This window comes from Salmo trutta, chromosome 24 (assembly GCF_901001165.1).
Source record: "Salmo trutta chromosome 24, fSalTru1.1, whole genome shotgun sequence".
Lineage (NCBI taxonomy): Eukaryota > Metazoa > Chordata > Actinopteri > Salmoniformes > Salmonidae > Salmo > Salmo trutta.
This window is the reverse complement of record NC_042980.1, coordinates 9,836,372-9,844,244: the sequence shown is the minus strand read 5'-3', so window position 1 is coordinate 9,844,244 and position 7,873 is coordinate 9,836,372. Positions and strand designations below refer to the sequence as shown.

Genomic DNA, 7,873 nt, shown 5'->3' with positions numbered 1-7,873 from the left:
TTTTTGGTTATATGTGATGCATGTGCTTGGTTGGAAAATTCATATGATGCAATTTTTACAAAGTACTCCTCTAACATAATCTAATATTGTGCTTTTCCTGTAAAACCTTTTTGAAATCGGACAACGAGGGTCGATTCAAGAGAGGTGTATCTATAAAACGATATGAGACAGCCCTATATTTGAAAAAAAAAAAATATTGAATTTCGTTATGCTAATGTCGCTAGGAGTTTTCGCTGGAAAATGATCCCGCTAACGGGATGCTATGCGCAAGAGGTAGTATTTACAGTTGTGTATTTGGGGACATTACTGAAGTATTTACTAAAGTGTTTTTGTTTTTATTATCTTTGACATAGAAGTGGGGGGCTTTCTCTCTGAGGAAGCCTATTGGAGAAATACTAAAAGAGCAAATTTTCCATAACTTGTAGGTAGGTAGGACATGGTGTGAGCAGAGAGTTCAGAGCTTCTGCTCTTTTCCATAACCAAAGGGATTATAATACAGAGAGAGTAGGATCTTAATTTGAGCCAGTTTGCTATAGCAGGGAAATAATCCTGCATCAACAGGAAATGTTAATTATTATGTGGATTATAAGTAATGGACATTTTTGTAGGGTTGATACATTTTGAGTTAGGAATAATCAAGTCTGAAATTTCAGTGGGAATTACAAACTTTAGAAGCCTTTTTAAACCTCATACACTACAAGTCTGTGCAGGGAAATTGTCAGCAACAAAAGAGTAATCAAGTTAAGATCCTACACCTGTATTTCACCTTTAGACTAGTTGACTCCTAGTCAAAGAGCAGAGGATCCATATGGAATAGCAAGCAGGCCAACCGTTTGGCTGCAAACTCATCACTCTGAGTCTAGCAATATGGATGAATATGGATGAAGTTATTCCCTGACAATGGGGTGATCATTGCAAGTGGATGGGTCAACAATGGTCAGTCGATACAATCACTCATACAGTCTTCACCACTAGTGTACCGTTATCGTTACTATCAGCTTGTAAGACAACAACAAATCCATACCCACGTAACCAAACACACATTACTGCACTTTAATACGTTTCTTAATTATTGTTCATGCTCGCGGTCTTGTCAGTCTTTGAGAATTCGTAATGTCTGTAACTAATGGATCTTGAAGCACAGAGCAGTATATCTCAGGTGAAAAGCCGATGACTAAATGAAAGTGTTTATTGGCAGGGTTAGCCAAGTATCCTGTAGTGTTTGTAAACTCAGAACCGCTGTGGTATTCCATACAGGAGGCAGATATTGGAGGGGGAGGGTTGCGGGGGTTCTCCTCTGTATCGTGTCCCCCTATGCACATGCATGGACACACACACGAATGCACGCACACACACACATGCACACACTCGTCACACTCCAAATAAACTACAGCTTCTCATTACCAGGAGCAGCTGAACTGTGAAAATTGGCGTGTCGGTGCACATTGGCCTCGTTTTTCGTAATTACAGCAGGATAATTAGCCATTTTGCTCCCAGCAAGGCCCCTGGTGAGAGGCACTGTTGGGGGGGTGGAAGGGCTTTAATTGGTGTGGAGCTCTCGAGACAGTGACAGTGTTGAGCTGGTTGACCACCACATGATCAAGATGACCTGTCATCGATAGCGGCCAGTTCAGTCCATTTCTCGTGCATGTTCTCAATAGGGTGGTTGAGCCACTGTAAAATACTCGGATGATGATGATGGTAACACATTCAATTTGATCCCTGCTGCCCTTTTCTTTTTGAACTAATACCAAGGCATTTTACTGTGCCAACTTGGCAGCCAAATAACCACCACCAGCATTTTTGCTAATTCTAATTAACATAAGAAACCACAGCAAGATCTACTGGATCTTCATTTGGATCTTGTTCCAAACCTACACATTTTGATTAAAATCTGGTTGGTCACCAGCCAGAGCAGCCAGAGCTGGAGTAATGGATAAGCCATGCAGACTGTGCCAGGCTCAGGCTATCTGCACATCTTGAAGGTTCTAATGAGCCTGTAAATGTGACTGGAGCCTGTGTTCCAAGGCCAAGAACGTGGGTGCTATGGTACATTTGTGGTGTGCTGTCTTCTAGCAACTAATGGAAAGCCTGCCTGTCTGCCTCTCTCTGTCATGTCTTGTTGAAAGCTAGCTCTTCACGAGAGGACTTGTCCCACTGGGCACCTCAACAGTGGAGGATAGAGATGGTGGCAGATACAGATAAAGTAGTGGAGTGTAGGAAGGCTGTGTGACGCCAAAACACACTGAGTCACAGTTCATAACAGAGAACCGCGAGGGGGCTTAACAGCACCGTGCCCCAAATCCCTTCTTCCTGTAACATCATCGGGAGCTGTAAGTCACACACACACACACACACACACACACACACACACACACACACACACACACACACACACACACACACACACACACACACACACACACACACACACACACACACACACACACACACACACACACACACAGAGAGAGAGAGAGAGACAGAGAGAGAATGACACAGAGAGAGAGACAGAGAGAGACACAAAGAGAGGAGAGAGAGACACAAAGAGAGAGAGAGAGACACAAAGAGAGAGAGAGACAGAGAGAGAGAGAGAGACACAAACAGAGAGAGACAGAGAGAGGGAGAGACAGAGAGAGGGAGAGACAAAGAGGGAGAGAGACACAGAGAGAGGGAGAGACAGAGAGAGGGAGAGACAGAGAGGGAGAGAGACACAGAGAGTGAAAAAGAGAGAGGGGTGCACATTTTCCTTGTTAGAGGAAACCAACCATAAACTTCTACTGAGTTTTTCAGTCGAAGACAGCTGCAACGCTCTTCCAACATAGTCATGAAGAAAAACCCTTTTAGAAGGAGATGCTTTTACAGGAGTGTGTCAATTCAGAAAGCTCTTATATAAAACATGGTTTCTCATCCTTCTCCACAGGCTCTTGAAAACTTTCCTGTCTCTCTAACCCACTACAACCATCTCCAATGGTTATTTTAGTCATATTTTGCTGTGTCAGCACGGTTTATTTGGCTATGTTTCCTCAGATTTTACCAGAAGTTGACTGCTTCAAACTTGGCAAAACAATACAATCTAAAGGGTCTGTGCACATATCACGAGGGGAGAAACTTCTTCAGCAGGTCACAGTGAAAGAGAATGATAGATTTTAGAATGCACTCTGATTTAAAAAAAAACACTGGTACACTACTATAACAGGCTGCTAAGTAGTTGATATATCGCCATAGCTAGCACCTGGAGTGCACCTTAGCTGCACCATGGCTTATTACCACTAACTGCTCGAGGTGACAGCAGGAGAGGTAGGTAACACTTTATAATAAGGTTACATGAATTGGTCTGCAGTACTTAGTTAACAAATCAATTATTAATACATTGACAAAGCATTATAGTAGTATGGGACTTGTGGCTCTATTCAATCTGTATCGCTGAAGCTTTTAAAGGGTGTCAAACTCTATCAGCACAAGGGCCATATTGAAAAAAACACAACAAATTTGCGGGCCAGGCATAGCCTATTATGTTTGTTTTAACAAAAGAAATTGCATACAACTGCCACCCAAACTGGCCATTGTTTTGTTAGAAAAAAATGATGTCCCATTATAATGTCCACTTTCGGAATGTACATAAGATGCTGTATATAGAATTGTTTACATACTAAAACAAAAGAAGAGATAAATCATATTTGTCCAGCCTTTGCTGCTATGCTTGATGTGCATAATATGCAGCGACCCTAATCAAATGTATATAATAACTCCAAATAACAAAAACGTAGCTAGGTTGTTGTAATATTTCAACTTAAAACATGTTTTTCATTTTTTTGCACTACATGGCAGTGGAGGCTGGTGGGAGGAGCTGTAGGAGGACAGGCTCATTGTAATGGTTGTAAATACAATGGAGTAAAACGTGGTTTTCATATGCTTGATGCATTTGGTACTGTTCCATTTATTCCATTCCAGCCATTACAAGGAGCCTGTCTCCTATTGCTCCTCCCACCAGCCTCCTCTGCTACATGGTGCACTCAAAATGTATTGTGGTTGAGTAGCCAGCCTAGGCTACTGCTCAAATGTTGCTGTAATAGGCCTACATGTTTCTCCTTTGCATGGTGTTTTGTTGCAGGATTTGTTTTTTGGTTATTCATTGTCAAGCTTTAAAAACTGAAGCCAGACTGCAAAATTGTATTAGCCTAGCTAGGAAGGTGATCTGTACACTTTACTTTCCACTGTGCGCGGTAAACGGGACACACGTAAGCAGCTCAATCGCGTGTGAATCCTTTATCTTATAACTTCTTGACAACCAAGATGACATATTCCAAACACAAGCCTACAACATGTTTAAACTTTCTGTCCAGTAAAAGATTTGGTCAGTGCCATTAGTGATGATATGATACAGATCACTGGCTGGCTCATGTGTGGGTGCATTTGTGGGTCTGGGAGAAAGGGTGTGTGTGTGACAATGCGCTGCCATTTGGCTGTGACTTGTAGTGTAGTGCATCCCCGGCTGTATGGAAGCGGGCCAAAATGAATTGACAACGCATATCATTGTGCGGGCCAGATAGAAATGTGTTAGGATTCGGCCCGCAGGCCTTGTGTTTGACACATGTGTAGGGCAGCCCAACCCCCGAAGTGACTCTTCTTATCAACTGTACGCAAGAATTTCCTTTGTGTTGTCTTAGGAATTCCGCATTCTCTTGATCTTACCAACGTCCATTGTCTCACCTCTGAGAAGCAGCAGTTACATCATATAGGTCTGATATCTGATTGGAGATAACTGGACACGGTCCCGTGTGGTTCAGTTGGTAGAGCATGGTGTTTGCAACGCCAGGGTTGTGGGTTTGATTCCCACGGGGGACCAGTACGGAGAAAAAATAAAATAAAAAAATGTATGAAATGTATGCGTTCACTACTGTAAGTTGCTCTGGATAAGAGCGTCTGCTAAATGACTAAAATGTAAATGTAATACTATTGGTCGACAACTCAGATTTTGATTCCAAACAACTGAAATGCTTACAAAAGGGCATTAGATGCATTGTGCTTTCTCTTATGTTCCTGACCTGCTTTGGTGAGATACTCTCTCTCACTTTCTTTCTTTTTCTCTCCCTCTCCCATGAGCTATGGGCCATGGCACAATCCATGGTTTCTTTGTCTCTCTCTCTCTCTCTCTTTCTCTCTAACCATGCTTTGAATAATGTCTTGTACTGCTTGTTAATGCTTTGTAACTTAAGATTTATGCCTTGTATGTGAATCCATTCATTTTACAAAGGGCTAATTGCATAGTCTTATTACAAGTCGCATGTTTGGGGTCACTTAAAAATGTCCTTGTTTTTTAAAGAAAATCACATTTTTTTGTCCATTAAAATAACATCATATTGATCATAAATACAGTGTAGACATTGTTGATGTTGTAAATGACTATTGTAGCTGGAAACGACAGATTTTTTATGGAATATCTACAAAGGCATACAGAGGCCCATTGTCAGCAACCATCCCTCCTGTATTCCAATGGCATGTTGTGTTAGCTAATCCAAGTTAATCATTTTAAAAGGCTAATTGATCATTAGAAAACCCTTTTGCAATTATGTTAGCACAGCTGACAACTGTTGTACTGATTAAAGAAACAATAAAACTGGCTTTTAGACTAGTTGAGTATCTGGAGCATCAGCATTTGTGGGTTCGATTACAGGTTCAAAACGTCCCGAAGCAAAGAACTTTCTTCTGAAACTCGTCAGTCTATTCTTGTTCTGAGAAATTAAGGCTATTCCATGCCAGAAATTGCCAAGAAACGGAAGATCTCGTACAACGCTATGTACTACTCCCTTCACAGAACAGCGCAAACTGGCTCTAACCAGAATAGAAAGAGGAGTAGGAGGCCCCGGAGCACAACTGAGCAAGAGGACAAGTACATTAGAGTGTCTAGTTTGAGAAACAGATGCCTCACAAGTCCTCAACTGGCAGCTTCATTAAATAGTACCAGTCTCACCAGTTAAGAGGCGACTCTGGGATGCTGGCCTTCTAGGTAGATTTGCAAAGAAAAAGCCATATCTCAGACTGGCCAATAAAAATAAAATATTAAGATGAGCAAAAGAACACAGACACTGGACTGATGAAGATTGGAAAAAAGTGTTTGGACAGACAAATCTAAGTTTGAGGTGTTTTCGGATCACAAAGAGGAACATTCGTGAGATGCAGAAAAAATGTAAAGATGCTGGATGAGTGCTTGACGCCATCTGTCAAGCATGGTGGAGGCAATGTGATGGTCTGGGGGTGCTTTGGTGGTGGTAAAGTGGGAGATTTGCACAGGGTAAAAGGGATCTTGAAGAAGGAAGGCTATCACTCCATTTTGCAATGCCATGCCATATCCTGTGGACAGTGCTTAATTGGAGCCAATTTCCTCCCACAACAGGACAATGACCCAAAGCACAGCTCCAAACTATGCAAGAACTATTTAGGGAAGAAGCAGTCAGCTGGTTTTCTGTCTATAATGGAGTGGCCAACCCAGATTTCAACCCTTTTGAGCTGTTGTGGGAGCAGCTTGACCGTATGGTATGTAAGAAGTGCCCATCAAGCCAGTGCAAAACAGTGCATTCGGAAAGTATTCAGACCCCTTGACTATTTCCATTTTATTACATTAGATCTTTTTTCTAAAATTGATTAAATTGTTTTATCCCTCATCAATCTACACACAATACCCCATAATGACAAAGCAAAAACAGGTTTTTAGACAATTTTGCAAATGTATAAAAAATAAAACTGATAATACATTTACATAAGTACTTTGTTGAACGACCTTTGGCCGCGATTACAGCCTCAAGTCTTCTTGGGTATGACGCTACAAGTTTGGCACACCTGTAGGGGAGTTTCTCTTATTCTTCTATGCAGATTTTAATTTTTTTACCTTTATTTTACTAGGCAAGTCAGTTAAGAACAAGTTCTTCTTTTCAATGACAGCCTAGGAAAAGTGGGTTAACTGCCTTGTTCAGGGGCAGAACGACAGATTTGTACCTTGTCAGCTCGGAGATTTGATCTTGCAACCTTTCAGTTACTAGTCCAACACTCTAACCACTAGGTTACGCTGCCGCCCCAAGCTGTGTTGGGTTGGATGGGGAGTGTCGCTGCACAGCTATTTTCAGGTCTCTCCAGAGAAGTTCGATCGGGTTCAAGTTCGGTCTCTGGTTTGAACACTCAAGGATATTCGGATACTTGTCCCAAAGCCACTCCTGCATTGACTTGGCTATGTACTTAGGGTCGTTGTCCTGGTGAACCTTCGACCCAGTCTGATGTCCTGAGTGCTCTGGAGAAGGTTTTCATCAAGGATCTCAATTCCTTCGATCTCATGGCTTGGTTTTTTTGAATCTAAAATGCACTGTCAGCTGTGGGACCTTATATAAACAGGTGTGTTCCTTTCCAAATCATGTCCAATCAATTGAATTTACCACAAGTGGCCTCCAGTCAAGTTGTAGAAACATCTCAAGGATGATCAATGGAAACAGGATTCACCTGAGCTCAATTTCGAGTCTCATAAGCAAAGGTTTTGAATTCTTATGTAAATAATGTATTATTGTTTTTTCTTTTTGTAATTATGGGGTATTGTGTGTAGATTAAGGATTAAAAAAAATCTATTTTAGAATGAGGCTGTAACGCAACAAAATGTGGAAAAAGTCAGGGGGTCTGAATACTTTCCGAATGCACTGTACCTTGCTGTGCGACCTAGATCAACATCACCCAGATATTAATTGCTGTGATGATGATCGGCTTTGCTGTCTGTACCGCAGCCTCTGAATGATAGAGAATACACTGAGTGCAGATTTGTGACTTATGTTTTCACCATTATTACAGAGAAAATGTCTTGTAGCAGTTCAAAAGATATGACCCATATTAA

The 7,873-nt window shown here is 41.5% G+C and overlaps 1 non-coding gene across 1 annotated transcript; it reads right to left on the bottom strand.

The window, feature by feature from the left end:
- Positions 1 to 358: 358 nt before the first annotated feature.
- LOC115161696 (U7 small nuclear RNA) lies at positions 359 to 413 on the bottom strand. The gene has a single exon (XR_003869386.1). It is a non-coding gene; the product is annotated as a U7 small nuclear RNA (small nuclear RNA).
- Between the last annotated feature and the right edge of the window lie 7,460 nt (positions 414 to 7,873).